The following is a 15,738-nucleotide window of genomic DNA, read 5'->3' as shown; positions in this document are numbered from 1 at the left end:
CTGTGTCAAAGGCAGCAGACAGGTAAAGTAAGATAAGTATTGATTAGTGGCTGTTGGTTTTTAGCAGAAAGAAAAGCATAAGTAACCTTGGTGTAAGGGTTACTGTCTCTTTAAGGCTGTTGTGCATGTGAATTCTCATCTCATTGGTTACCTCCTCTATATATTTCATCATTTCCTGCTGCACTTTGCTTAGTTTTTTGGTAGTAAGACTACATTTAAACCTGAGCTAAACTTAAGGATATCTTTACATTTTTCCAGCCTGACTCATAGCCTTTGTGGCAAACTGAACTAACTTTTACATTCTGGGAAGCTTGCCAACACTCTCATACAAAGTATCCAGTTACGGACTCACTTCAAGCATAACCTAGGATTGATACAAATGTTGCAATTTCCTTGCTACGGAGCTCTCAGTGTGTTTCAATAAAGTACCTGTAAATATTTCCCTGCATTTCCACTGACAACTTGGATGTTATACACTGAAACTGAATAGAGATTGGAATTCAGAGACTCCTCAGCTGCAGTAAGGACACTCCTCAATTCAGCTGACCACAGGATTGGAAATCCCATCAAGCTGCAAGTAGTTTCATTTTCACTTTTCACTGTTTGTGTCACGCTGTTCAGCAGCACTTATCTCACAGAGACTGTTTCCTGAAATTACTCTCATGCTGTGTGTGCTTGTCAGTTATTTACCTAACTAAGAGGAGCTGCAACCTATCTCACTATACTCCTGGATATTACTCTCATGCTGTGAATGCTTGTCAGTTATTTACCTAACTAAGAGGAGCTGCAACCTATCTAACTATACTCCTGGATATTTCTCCATGCTGTGTGTGCGTGTCAGTTATTTACCTAACTAAGAGGAGCTGCAACCTAACTCACTAAACTCCTGGGTACTTCTCCATGCTGTGTGTGCTTGTCAGATATTATCCTAACTAAGAGGTAGTGCAAGTATATATAAGCTCCTACAAAACAAGAGCTATTCTTAAGAGACTCAGTTCCTAGTATAACCTCTCCTGTCAAATCAGTTATTCCATTTACGAATACATTGATTCTAAAGCCTATATTGAGGGGTACTTACCAGCTTATCAATTCACTATACATCTTGAATTTCACTCCATTCATAGTGAGATTCCAATGCTCTAGTGATACAAACCATTATTTAAGCAAATTAATCTGCAATTGTGTTCCAATTCTATATACAAAACTATCTAACTATAAATACCCTAACACTGAGGGGAGTCTCAGTTGAGTGTTTTGGGCGGAATCCAGATTGCAAGAGGTCAAGCAATGAGTTGGAGGACAAGAAGTGGGTTAGGCAACCGAAAACTAGTTTTCCACAATTTTAGAAGCTAGTGGAAGTAATGATATGGGGCGGTAGTTTGCAGGAGAATTGGGGTCGAGGGGAGGGGAGTTTGAGAATGGGGGTGACCTTTGCATGTTTGAAGGAAGATGGGAATGAACCAGTAGTAAAGGATAGATTGAAAATTTGAGTAAGGTATTAGATGTGAAGGGATAGGGTCAAGTTGGCAGGTAGTGAGGTGTGACAAAGACAATAGGGAACTCACTTCATTCTCAGTGGTTGGGGGAAGGTGCTGAGAGTGGCGGAGGGGGTGGCCGGGGATGGAAATGGAAGGTTGCAGTCTTGTGTTGGGATATTACTTTGGATGGTAAGTGTTTTGTTGAAAAAGTAGTCTGCCAGGTCTTGAGCACTAAAGGCAGATGAAGGGGGTTGTGCAGTTGGATAGAGGAGAGAGTTGAAAATTAAGAATAGGAGGAGTGAGTAGATATAAGAGAAGAGAAGTAGGTTTGCTTGGCTAAGTGAAGGGCAGAGGAGTAAGAATAAAGAATTAACTTATAGTGGAGGAAATCTGGTTCAGAGCGGGATTTCCTCCAGGCACGTTCAGCAGCATGGGAGTATTTTTGCAGGTAGCGTGTTTGCTTTGAGTTACAGGGTTGGAGCTGATGACGTGGGGTTTTGCATATTTGGGGAGGAGCAAAAGTGCAGAGGAGAGAGTATTGTTATAGCGGGTTGTAGCAAGGTCAGGGCAGAATATTGTGGAAGTGTGGGGGAGGTGTTTTTGAATAAGGTTGGAAAGTTGGAGAGGATCCACAGTGTGCAGATTTCTACAGGTACAAGGGCGAGGGGGAGAAGTAGGTTTAACCTGTATATCAAGATTATAGGTGAGCAGATTGTGGTTTTAGATGGGAAATTGGTGACAGGTGACATCAGAGAGAGAGCAAATGTAGGAGAATACCAGATAAACAGTGTCCATCGCGGTGAGTAGGGTGGATTGTGAGAGACCAAAGGAGTTTGTGAGTGAGAGAAGCATAGAGGCAACAGGGGCAGATGGGTTATCAATGAGGATGTTGAAGTCCCCCAGGTTTAAAACAGGTGTATTTGTAGACAGAAAGTGAGAAAGCCTGGCAGCAACGTTATCAAGGAATTGGGAGGTTAGTCCAGGGGGCCAATAGATAACTGCCACCCTGAGGGAGAGAGGGGACTTCAAAGGAGGAAGAGGAGAGAGATGGATGAGGATGCAGGTGCTGATAGGAGCAGGAGGGGGAGAGTAAGATACCAACACCGTCACCACATCTCTCACCTGGCCTAGGTGTGTGGCTAAAGTGGAGACCACCGTGCGTGAGAGCAGCAATGGAAGCAGTGTCAGAAGATGATAACCAGGATTCAGTAATTGCTAGAAGATTGAAAGCATTAGATACAAGGTCGTGAACAGTTGTAAGTCTATTACAGATAGAGATGAGATTGTTAGGATTGCGTGACCTAGAGTTTTTGCAGTGGGGGACTGAGTGAGAGTGTGGTGATTGCTGCAGGGCCAGGGTCAGGGCCGCCATCAGGGGGTGACAGGGGTGACTCCTGTCAGGGGCCCAATGGCAGCCACTAGTGGGTACTACAGCAGAGTGCTAATTGAGCATGGGAAATGTTATTACAAGGAGTAAAGTATTAGCATTTGAGAGGATTTTTGAGTGTGAACTAAACCACCATGCTCAGTGTGAGACAGACTTGGCACTTACTTTGTACAGTCAGACAGCAGATCACTTTCATTTGCAGAGGAGGTAGGACTTACGTAGCAATTGTTTTTTTATTTCTTTGTGCAATTTCGGATTGTAACTTCAGTGTGGTAGTAGTTGTATGGTGGGGCCAGGGGTCCATAAAAACACAGCTGTGTATTTATGATTATTTGACAATGCTGTAAAAATTCTATATTTAAAACCATGCAGAAATGTTTCCTCCTAAATACACAAATGTAGGTGCCCTGATTGCTCAGTGTTTGAAATGAGACAGGTTAACTTAAAACTGTTCAGTTTACACTACAGCTGACTTAATTTTGAAATACATACCAACAAGCCTTAATCCTGCATTTAACCAGATCTAATGGTATGAGTACCACAGCTTATGGTTCTACCAAGACCATATAGAGTACAGCATTTTCAAAATCCATAAGTACAGCTGGCAGATGGGAACATTTGTGCAGCATAATTGAAGAGGTGCTCTTGGTTTAGGAAAATGGGGAAACAAAAACAAACATATGTCAACCTTTTAAAAGTACTTTTCTTCATCTAGCCATCTACCCAGATCATTAATGTACAATTTTGAATTCACAAAATTATTTTTGTTTGCACATTTACAAATATGATTCTTTAAAAAGCAAATTTTTTTTATCATGCATATCACACACTGTTGATTTAGGGGATGGAAGGTGCATAAATGTTTCCTCCTGTGAGTGTTTCTGTAGGTGTCTGTGTTTATATATATTTGTGCTTTGGTTTGTGTCTCTGAGTGTGTATGTATTTTTTTTCTGTGGGTCTCTCTGTGAGGGTGGGTTGTGTGCATATGTCTTTGAGCTTTTTCTATGGGTGTATCTGTAAGGGTGTGTGTATGTTTGTCTTTGTGTATTTTATCTGGATGCCTCTGTGAGGGTGGGTGGGTGTGTATGTCTGTGGATGTCTCTGTGAGGGTGTGTGTGTGTGTGTGTGTATGTATGTATGTATGGCTGTGTTTTCTGTGGATGTCTCTGTCAGGGTGTGTGTTTTCTGTGGATGTCTCAGTGAGGGTGTGTGTATGTATGTCTTTCTGTGTTTTATGTGGTTGTCTCTGTGTATGTCTTTGTGTGTTTTCTGAGGCTGTCTCTGTCTGTGTTTCCTTGGGTGTATGTGCAAGTTTGAATTTGTGTGTGTGCCCATTGTCTGTTCCTTTTTAGGACAATTTGAGCTTACTACTGATTATTCACATCTTTCTACAGACTTTGAGACTAATGAGACCTTTCCGGAAGTCACCAATCTAGCATTTAACCTTTAAATTATTGTTTAAGCAGTTCAGGGCCCTTCCTTTCAGCCACTGCATGCTGTTTTCGTCATTTAGTTGGCATCTTCCTTTAAAAAAAGATAATCAGAACTCCATATTTTGTTTTCTAAATCTCCTTTTTTTTTTTTACAAAACTGAAGTTTACCTCAGCACTTGTTTACATTGACCTGACAAGTAATGAGTGTCTATTTGGGTGTCTGTGTCCTAGTGTGTTTCTTTGCATGTCTGCTAGAGTGTCTATATGTGAATCCTTATGTGTGAGTGTGTGTGTGTTTCAGTGTATGAGTATGTCTGTGTGTTTGTATGTTACTACCTTTACAACATTTCCAAGTTTAAATAGACACTTAAGAATAAAGTGCATATACGTTTTAGTCACTTGGTCAAAAGTTGCACATGTCAAAGGTGGTGGTGGTGGGGGGGGGGGGGACCCTGATCAATGGTTAAGTCAGGGGCCCCAAAATTTCTAGTGGTGGCCCTGGCCAGGGTTAGGAGAGATGTCACCAGCAGCAAACAGTAGTAGGAGTGTGAGTGACAGAAGGTGAGACTTGTAGGAGCCGGTATAATTAGACACAGGAGAGTTAGATGGGGAAGTATTTAAGATTTTTGGCCTCACATTGTCACATAATAAGTGGGAAATTTGAATACCTACTTATTATTTGGCTGGCACCCAGCACGCTTAATATTGACTATAAGTAAAAGTATTTTCTCCTTTAAGGACTACATACAGTGCATACATAGACAACCATTACACACAGATTACGTACTACACAACTACTACACACAGACTATACACTCACATTACACACATTGTATAAATACTGCATGGACTACACAAACCCTTACATTACATAAATGCTTAATACATACTACACAACATATAAAAGATACAAATACCCTGCAAAATAACTACACACACACACTATGCAAACATTTTTACACATATCGGCCAAACAATAAACACAGACCAAACAAATACTAGACACACCACACAGATACATGCATGTATAATTTTTTTACAATACAAAGCCAGGAAATTCAATGACAACACGGTTACCATAATGCTAATCAAATCAAATGAAGAAAATCAGGGAAATTTCAAAATGTACAGGTATAGTTGTTAGCCCCAGGTTTTGGAAACCTTTGCTGATATGAAACTTCAGTTACCCATGCCTATATATTTTTATAGAAATTAATTATTTATTATATTTGTGTGAATAGTGAATACTTATTAACCCCTAAACCGCCGCCCCGACACCGCCGCCACCTACATTATACGTATTAACCCCGCTCCCAGACCCTTCCGCAACTAAATAAAATGTTTAACCCCTAAAACGCTGCTCCCGGACCCCGCCGCCACCTACATTATACCTATTAACCCCTAATCTGCCCCCCCTATACCGCCGCCACCTACATTAAACTTATTAACCCCTAATCTGCCCCCCCCCTACACCGCCGCAACCTACATAAAGTTATTTACCCCTATCCTGCCAATCCCGGACCCCGCCGCAAATAAATTAATTGTTTAACCCCTAAACCGCCGCTCCCATACCCCGCCACCACCTACATTACATTTATTAACCTCCTAATCTGCCCCCACACACCGCCGCCACCTACATTATATCTATTAACCCCTAAACCTAAGTCTAACCCTAACACCCCCTAACTTAAATATAATTAAAATTAATCTAAATAAAACCTACTATCATTACCTAAATTATTCCTATTTAAAACTAAATACTTACCTGTAAAATAAACCCTAAGATAGCTACAATATAACTAATAGTTACATTGTAGCTATTTTAGGGTTTATATTTATTTTACAGGCCACTTTGTATTTATTTTAACTAGCTACAATAGTTATTAAATAGTTATTAACTATTTAATAACTACCTAGCTAAAATAAATACAAAAGTACCTGTAAAATAAAACCTAACCTAAATTACAATAACACCTAACACTATACTACAATTAAATAAATTAAATTAATTAAATACAATTACCTACAATTAAATAAAAACAACTACAATTAACTAAAGTACAAAAAAAAACCTCTAAATTACAGAAAATAAAAAAAATTACAAGAAGTTTAAACTAATTACACCTAATCTAAGCCCCCTAATAAAATAAAAAATCCCCCCAAAATAATAAAATTCCCTACCCTATACTAAATTACAAATAGCCCTTAAAAGGGCCTTTTGCGGGACATTGCCCCAAAGTAATCAGCTCTTTTACCTGTAAAAAAGAAATACACCCCCCAACATTAAATCACACCACCCACACCCAACCTTAATCTAAAACCCACCAAATCCCCCCTTAAAAAACCTAACACTACCCCATTGAAGATCACCCTACCTTGAGCTGTCTTCACCCAGCCGGCCTCAACGAATCTGGGCGAAGTGGTCCTCCAGATGGGCAGAAGTCTTCATCCAAGTGGCATCTTCTATCTTCTTCCATCCGACGAGGACCGGCACCATCTTGAAAACATCCGACGCGGAGCATCCATCAATCCCGACGACTAAACAACGAATGACTGTTTCTTTAAATGACGTCATCCAAGATGGCGTCCCTTGAATTGCGATTGGCTGATTGGCTGATTTTATCAGCCAATCAGATTTTTCCTACCTTAATTCCGATTGGCTGATAGAATCCTATCAGCCAATCTGAATTCAAGGGACTCCATCTAGGTGTGTCAATGGACCCAAACAAACGCACTACCTGAAATGTTAATAATCTTTTCAATTAGTGGTATCACAGAGAGAGTATTATTTTAAATAGTAAATTGGGGACATGTCAATGTACAAACTCAGTCAGTAGATATAATATTTTGTTTTTACTATTCTTCCAAGTTTGTAATTTTCAGTTACATTTGTTATATGTCTGAAAGTTTGAAAACTCTCACGAATCAATTTATTTTGTTCTAGCAAGTAGCCGTATTTGAAACAAATGATCGCTTTAGGCTTTACTTTGATACCATACTTAAAGTTTACATTTTGCATGTCCCGGTCTTTTATCTAAATCAATGCTGTTTTGTTTTAAAGGGCTTATATAATTTCATCAGTATTATAACTATTCATTTGCTAAGGTACTAAATGTAAAAGTAATCATTTTTATATTTTGCTTTAGGGAAATACATTTCCTAAATAAAAGATAATAGGAACACAGACCTAAGAAGAGTTACCAGTGTTAAACACATATACTAGAGAGAGCATTTCTTAACTTGATGTACTGTAAATTGTATGCTACATTTATGTTAAATTAGCCAATTTCATTTTTTGTTTTTTTTTGTAATGTACTGTAAATTAAACAGCACTTTTTCACTTTGTTCTTTTTTGTTTTTGTTTGTTTTTCTGGAGTTTAGAATTATATATTTTCCTTGTATACAAAGAAGAGGTGAGAAAGAAGAAAGAGAGACAATAATGAAAGTGAATTAATTTATAAAATTTTAAATAACCCAAACCAGTTTGTCCATAAATGTTATTAGAATCTTCTCAAATATTTATGTTACTCGGCTGGATATTTTGGTTACATTCAATTGGAGTTTTGCAGTAGTTTGGGCTATGGCCTTATTTAACCCTTTCTATAGGGGTGATGTTTTTATTAGAACAGTCTTGTTCTTAGTTCATGACAAGACCCACACCAGGGATGTCCAAACTTTGCTCTCCAGAGGTTTTGGAACTACATTTCCCATGATGCTCAGCTAGATAAAATGCTGGCTGAGCATCATCGGAAATGTAGTTCCAAAACCTCTGGAGAGCAAAGTTTGGACACCCCTGACCCACACTATTATAGCCAGACATTCCCTTAATGACCAGTGATGTCAATTTTACATTAAAGGGGCATTAAACCCACATTTTTTTATTTCATGATTTAGAAAGAACATGCAATTGTAAACAACTTTCTAATTTATTTCTGATATCTATTTTGCTTCATTCTCTTGATATTGATATTCTTTGCTGATAGGCTTAGAAGCTGCTGATTGGTGGCTGCACATAGATGTCATGTGTGGCTGGGAAAACAATGTGCATTGCTATTTCTTCAGCAAAGAATATCTAAATAATGAAGCAAATTAGATAATGGAAGTAAATTGGAATGTTGTTAAAAATTATATTCTCTATCGGAATCATGAAAACATTTTTGGGGTTTAGTGTCCCTTTAATAACTCAAACAATGCTAAACTGATTTGCTCAATATCCAGGGTTTGTAGAGATTGTCTTTGGAAGCATGAACTGAGTTAATTTATCTATTCTAATTTGATAAGAACTTAAAAATGTTGCGATATATATATATATTGGCATCAACATTGTCAAAACTAGCATTTAAAATACAAACAGCATTGTTATTAAGGCAACACCCCATATACCTGAACTACATAATACATGTAAAATTATTATGTATAATGAAATGGACAAATATATTAGACACACAATGCTTAAAAAAGTAAATTAGGTATAATTTTTCATAACAGATGATCACTTAGAGCACGGTTTCTAGGGCAAGGTCTAAATACAGATATAAAGTATCAATTTAACAAGGATATATTGATGAGCATATTAGTGTAAACAAGATTATGAATTCAAATCAGCACGGTTTTATGAGAAATAGATCATATCAAACTAATCTAATTAGATTCTACAAGGAAGTAAGTAAAAATATAGATAAAGGGGAATCAGTTGATTTGATATACTTAGACTTTGCAAAGGCATTTGATACAGTGCCACATGAGAGATTAATTCACAAAATTAAGGGACTGGAAATAGCTGAAAATGTTAGCTCATGGATAAATAACTGGATAAAAGATAGGGAGCAACGAGTAGTAGTGAATGGATCATACTAAGATTGGACTAAGATAATCAGTGGAGTCCCCCAGGGATCAGTACTGGGCCCTGTTCTTTTTAATATTTTTATTAATGAGTTGGAGCAAGGATTTAAATAGTGACATCTCTATTTTTGCAGATGACACTAAGTTAAGTAAGGTCATTAGGTCAGAGCAGGATGAACTTTCGTTACAAAGGGATTCGCATAAATTAGGGAAGTAAATGGAAAATGAGATCTAATACGGGAAAATGCAAGGTTCTACATTTTGGAAGTAAAAATAAGCAGGCAATGTATTTAAATGGGACAAGACAGAGGAGGAAAGGGATTTGGGAAAAGTATAGATAACTAGCTAAAGGTGGATGCAAAATGCAGGACAGCTGCTTCAAAGGCTAATAAGATACTAGCATGTATTAAAAGAGGTATTAATTCTTGGGAGGAAAGCATAATTCTGTCACTGTATAAATCTCTGGTAAGACCTCACCTTGAGTATGGAGTACAGTTCTGGGGTCCGATTGAAAAAAAAGATATTGCAGAACAGAAGGGCCACAAAGCTAATAAGGGGAATGGAGAATTTAAGCTATGAGGAGAGGCTAGCCAACCTGGGTCTGTTTTCCCTAGAACAAGGGTGCTTGAGAGGTGACATTATTACTTTATAAAAATATATTCAAGGCCCATATACAGAGATGGCAGAAGCTCTGTTTGTTCTAAGAAAATTGTTTGTGACAAGAGGTCACAATTTAAGGCCTAGATTTGGAGTTTGGCGGTAGCCGTGAAAACCAGCGTTAGAGGCTCCTAACGCTGGTTTTAGGCTACCACCGGTATTTGGAGTCATTCAAAAAAGGGTCTAACGCTCACTTTTCAGCCGCGACTTTTCCATACCGCAGATCCCCTTACGTCAATTGCGTATCCTATCTTTTCAATGGGATCTTTCTAACTCCGGTATTTAGAGTCGTGTCTGAAGTGAGCGTTAGAAATCTAACGACAAAACTCCAGCCGCAGAAAAAAGTCAGTAGTTAAGAGCTTTCTGGGCTAACGCCGGTTTATAAAGCTCTTAACTACTGTGCTCTAAAGTACACTAACACCCATAAACTACCTATGTACCCCTAAACCGAGGCCCCCCCACATCGCCGACACTCGATTAAATTTTTTTAACCCCTAATCTGCCGACCGCCACCTATGTTATACATATGTACCCCTAATCTGCTGCCCCTAACACTGCCGACCCCTATATTATATTTATTAACCCCTAACCTGCCCCCCACAATGTCGCAGCCAGCTACCTACAATAATTAACCCCTAATCTGCCGACCGCAAAGAGCCGCCACCTACATTATAGCTATGTACCCCTAATCTGCTGCCCCTAACACCGCCGACCCCTATATTATATTTATTAACCCCTAATCTGCCCCCCTCAACGTTGCCTCCACCTGCCTACACTTATTAACCCCTAATCTGCCGAGCGGACCGCACCGCTACTATAATAAAGTTATTAACCCTTAATCCACCTCACTAACCCTATAATAAATAGTATTAACCCCTAATCTGCCCTCCCTAACATCGCCGACACCTAACTTCAGTTATTAACCCCTAATCTGCCGACTGGAGCTCACCGCTATTCTAATAAATGGATTAACCCCTAAAGCTAAGTCTAACCCTAACACTAACACCCCCCTAAATTAAATATAATTTTAATCTAACAAAATTAATTAACTCTTCTTAAATAAATTATTCCTATTTAAAGCTAAATACTTACCTGTAAAATAAATCCTAATATAGCTACAATATAAATTATATTTATATTATAGCTATTTTAGGATTAATATTTATTTTACAGGTAACTTTGTATTTATTTTAACCAGGTACAATAGCTATTAAATAGTTAAGAACTATTTAATACTTAAATAGTTAAAATAATTACAAATTTACCTGTAAAATAAATCCTAACCTAAATTACAATTAAACCTAACACTACACTATCAATAAATAAATTAAATAAAATACCTATAATTATCTACAATTAAACCTAACACTACACTATCAATAAATAAATTAAATACAATTCCTACAAATAAATACAATGAAATAAACTAACTAAAGTACAAAAAATAAAAAAGAACTAAGTTACAAAAAATAAAAAAATATTTACAAACATTAGAAATATATTACAACAATTTTAAACTAATTACACCTACTCTAAGCCCCCTAATAAAATAACAAAGCCCCCCAAAATAAAAAAATGCCCTACCCTATTCTAAATTACTAAAGTTCAAAGCTCTTTTACCTTACCAGCCCTGAACAGGGCCCTTTGCGGGGCATGCCCCAAAGAATTCAGCTCTTTTGCCTGTAAAAAAAACACATACAATACCCCCCCAACATTACAACCCACCACCCACATACCCCTAATTTAACCCAAACCCCCCTTAAATAAACCTAACACTAAGCTCCTGAAGATCTCCCTACCTTGAGTCGTCTTCACCCAGCCGAGCCAAATTCTTCATCCAAGCGGAGCAAGAAGAGGTCCTCCATCCGGTAGAAGTCTTCATCCAAGCGGGGCAGAAGAGGTCTTCCATCCGATTGAAGTCTTCATCCAAGCGGAATCTTCTATCGTCATCCATCCGGAGCGGAGCGGCAGCATCCTGAAGACCTCCGACGCGGAACATCCATCCTGGCCGACGACTGAACGATGAATGACGGTTCCTTTAAATGACCTCATCCAAGATGGCGTCCCTCGAATTCCGATTGGCTGATAGGATTCTATCAGCCAATCAGAATTAAGGTAGGAATATTCTGATTGGCTGATGGAATCAGCCAATCATAATCAAGTTCAATCCGATTGGCTGATCCAATCAGCCAATCAGATTGAGCTTGCATTCTATTGGCTGTTCCGATCAGCCAATAGAATGCGAGCTCAATCTGATTGGCTGATTGGATCAGCCAATCGGATTGAACTTGATTCTGATTGGCTGACTCCATCAGCCAATCAGAATATTCCTACCTTAATTCCGATTGGCTGATAGAATCCTATCAGCCAATCGGAATTCGAGGGACGCCATCTTGGATGACGCCATTTAAAGTAACCGTCATTCGTCGTTCAGTCGTCGGCAAGGATGGATGTTCCGCGTCGGAGGTCTTCAGGATGCTGCCGCTCCGCTCCGGATGGATGGCGATAGAAGATTCTGCTTGGATGAAGACTTCAATCGGATGAAAGACCTCTTCTGCCCCGATTGAATGAAGACTTCTACCGGATGGAGGACCTCTTCTTGCTCCGCTTGGATGAAGAATTTGGCTCGGCTGGGTGAAGACGACTCAAGGTAGGGAGATCTTCAGGGGCTTAGTGTTAGGTTTATTTAAGGGGGGTTTGGGTTAGATTAGGGGTATGTGGGTGGTGGGTTGTAATGTTGGGGGGGGTTTGTATGTTTTTTTTTACAGGCAAAAGAGCTGAACTTCTTGGGGCATGCCCCGCAAAGGGCCCTGTTCAGGGCTGGTAAGGTAAAAGAGCTTTGAACTTTAGTAATTTAGAATAGGGTAGGGCATTTTTTTATTTTGGGGGGCTTTGTTATTTTATTAGGGGGCTTAGAGTAGGTGTAATTAGTTTAAAATTGTTGTAATATATTTCTAATGTTTGTAAATATTTTTTTATTTTTTGTAACTTAGTTCTTTTTTATTTTTTGTACTTAAGTTAGTTTATTTCATTGTATTTATTTGTAGGAATTGTATTTAATTTATTTATTGATAGTGTAGTGTTAGGTTTAATTGTAACTTAGGTTAGGATTTATTTTACAGGTAAATTTGTAATTATTTTAACTATTTTAGCTATTAAATAGTTCTTAACTATTTAATAGCTATTGTACCTGGTTAAAATAAATACAAAGTTACCTGTAAAATAAATATTAATCCTAAAATAGCTATAATATAAATATAATTTATATTGTAGCTATATTAGGATTTATTTTACAGGTAAGTATTTAGCTTTAAATAGGAATAATTTATTTAAGAAGAGTTAATTAATTTCGTTAGATTAAAATTATATTTAATTTAGGGGGGTGTTAGTGTTAGGGTTAGACTTAGCTTTAGGGGTTAATCCATTTATTAGAATAGCAGTGAGCTCCAGTCGGCAGATTAGGGGTTAATAATTGAAGTTAGGTGTCGGCGATGTTAGGGAGGGCAGATTAGGGGTTAATATTATTTATTATAGGGTTAGTGAGGCGGATTAGGGGTTAATAACTTTATAATAATAGCGGTGCGGTCCGCTCGGCAGATTACGGGTTAATAAGTGTAGGCAGGTGGAGGCGACGTTGTGGGGGGCAGATTAGGGGTTAATAAATATAATATAGGGGTCGGCGGTGTTAGGGGCAGCAGATTAGGGGTACATAGGGTTAATGTAAGCAGCGGCGGTTTACGGAGCGGCAGATTAGGGGTTAAAAATAATATACAGGGGTCAGCGATAGCGGGGGCGGCAGAATAGGGGTTAATAAGTGTAAGGTTAGGGGTGTTTAGACTTGGGGTACATGTTAGAGTGTTAGGTAGGAAGTGTTTCCCCATAGGAAAGAATGGGGCTGCGTTAGGAGCTGAACGCGGCTTTTTTGCAGGTGTTAGGGTTTTATTCAGCTCAAACAGCCCCATTGTTTTCTATGGGGGAATCGTGCACGAGCACGTTTTTGAGGCTGGCCGCGTCCGTAAGCAACTCTGGTATCGAGAGTTGAAGTTGCGTTAAATATGCTCTACGCTCCTTTTTTGGAGCCTAACGCAGCCATTCTGTGGACTCTCAATACCAGAGTTATTTTAAAGGTGTGGCCAGAAAAAAGCCAGCGTTAGCTACGCGGGTCGTTACCGACAAAACTCTAAATCTAGCCGTAAGTTTGTAAGAAAGGAGATTTATTCTCCTGCAACGGAAACATTTTTTCACTTTAAGAGCAGTGAATAGTCAATACCCTATATACATTTAAAAAATGTTTGGATACATTGCTAGCTAGAAACAAAATTCATGGATATGATTGCTTGTATTAAATAGGTTACCTTTTAGTGGGATTAATTTAAGCTCAACTGGAGCTTTTTTTGTAAGTATATTAGATTTGTATAGGTTGAACTCAATGGAATTCAGTCTTTTTTCAACTTAATTTACTATGTTACTATGTATACACATTATTTATAAAAAATAGAACCGGCTGCACAACAGTGGATCAAAAAAACAAAATACAATATATTGAAGAAACAACTTACAGTATAAGCAATGGACAGAGTCACAGTCTGATATGTTTTGCACTACTAGCAGTCCTTAATCATAGACTACAGATGTGAGCCTGCAATCTCCTTATAAAGGGGTATACAACTTGCCACCTGATTTAACCCCTTAATCACCTATGAGTCCACTTAACAATAAAAACAACAACAGATGATTAATAAAACATATGATTCATGCTAGCTTCTGAAAACAATTTGATATATACATTGTAAGAGTATATTTTGTAAAAGTATTCTTTTTGTACACATAAATCATTTTCATATTAACTTGATACATATTTCTATATTAGATGAATGTGCATACCAAATTACGCAATACCTTATCACATCAAATTTAATTCATTACACATAATAACTAATATCCCATTCAAGATTTAACCCCAATGGGGTCCTGGTATTCAATTTATATATCCAGTATAATTCCTTCTTTTCAAGGATCTTATACTTATTCCCTCCTCGTGGAGGCATTTTAGCCACACCAATAATTTTTACACTTAAATCTGCTATACTTGTGAAAGGCATATTGGTAAAATGTCTGGCAACTGTGGAGTCTTTGTCATAATTTTTTACATTGTTAACGTGTTCACGTATACGTACATTGACCTCCCTTGTTGTTTTACCAACGTATTGAACGTGGCAAATATTGCACTCTAACAGATAAATGGCAAAAGTCATTTTTTCAATTGGCATAAAACCGTATATCATAAGTTATATTATCAACATCTGATCTAAACTTCTTAGACACCTCTATCATACTATAGGTTAAGCATGTCCTGGGTCAACATCTGAAAGTGCAATGACTCCCGTCCCTAGCCATGAATGGCCTCATTTTTGTTTTAAATTTTAGACCATCCTGGGTGCTAATTTTGATGCTAGTGTAAGGGATTTCTTGGATGCCAATCTTCATTTGACAACCACATCACTTAACATACTACAACAAACAAGCAATGGAAGAATTATTTTTAGAATTTTAACTACAGGGAGTGCAGAATTATTAGGCAAGTTGTATTTTTGAGGATTAATTTTATTATTGAACAACAACCATGTTCTCAATGAACCCAAAAAACTCATTAATATCAAAGCTGAATATTTTTGGAAGTAGTTTTTAGTTTGTTTTTAGTTATAGCTATTTTAGGGGGATATCTGTGTGTGCAGGTGACTATTACTGTGCATAATTATTAGGCAACTTAACAAAAAACAAATATATACCCATTTCAATTATTTATTTTTACCAGTGAAACCAATATAACATCTCAACATTCACAAATATACATTTCTGACATTCAAAAACAAAACAAAAACAAATCAGTGACCAATATAGCCACCTTTCTTTGCAAGGACACTCAAAAGCCTGCCATCCA

General features: G+C 37.8%; 1 long non-coding RNA gene across 1 annotated transcript in view; it reads left to right on the top strand.

The window, feature by feature from the left end:
• The first annotated feature begins 253 nt into the window (after positions 1 to 253).
• LOC128636512 (uncharacterized) overlaps positions 254 to 15,738 on the top strand; it is a 75,001-nt gene continuing 59,516 nt past the window's right edge. Inside the window, exon 1 of the long non-coding RNA XR_008398703.1 lies at positions 254 to 577. This is a non-coding gene — a long non-coding RNA (uncharacterized LOC128636512). The remainder of the gene's footprint in view (positions 578 to 15,738) is intronic.

Source organism: Bombina bombina, chromosome 1 (genome assembly GCF_027579735.1).
Source record: "Bombina bombina isolate aBomBom1 chromosome 1, aBomBom1.pri, whole genome shotgun sequence".
In the NCBI taxonomy this organism is placed as follows: Eukaryota; Metazoa; Chordata; class Amphibia; order Anura; family Bombinatoridae; genus Bombina; species Bombina bombina.
This window is presented reverse-complemented; position numbering and strand designations above follow the sequence as displayed.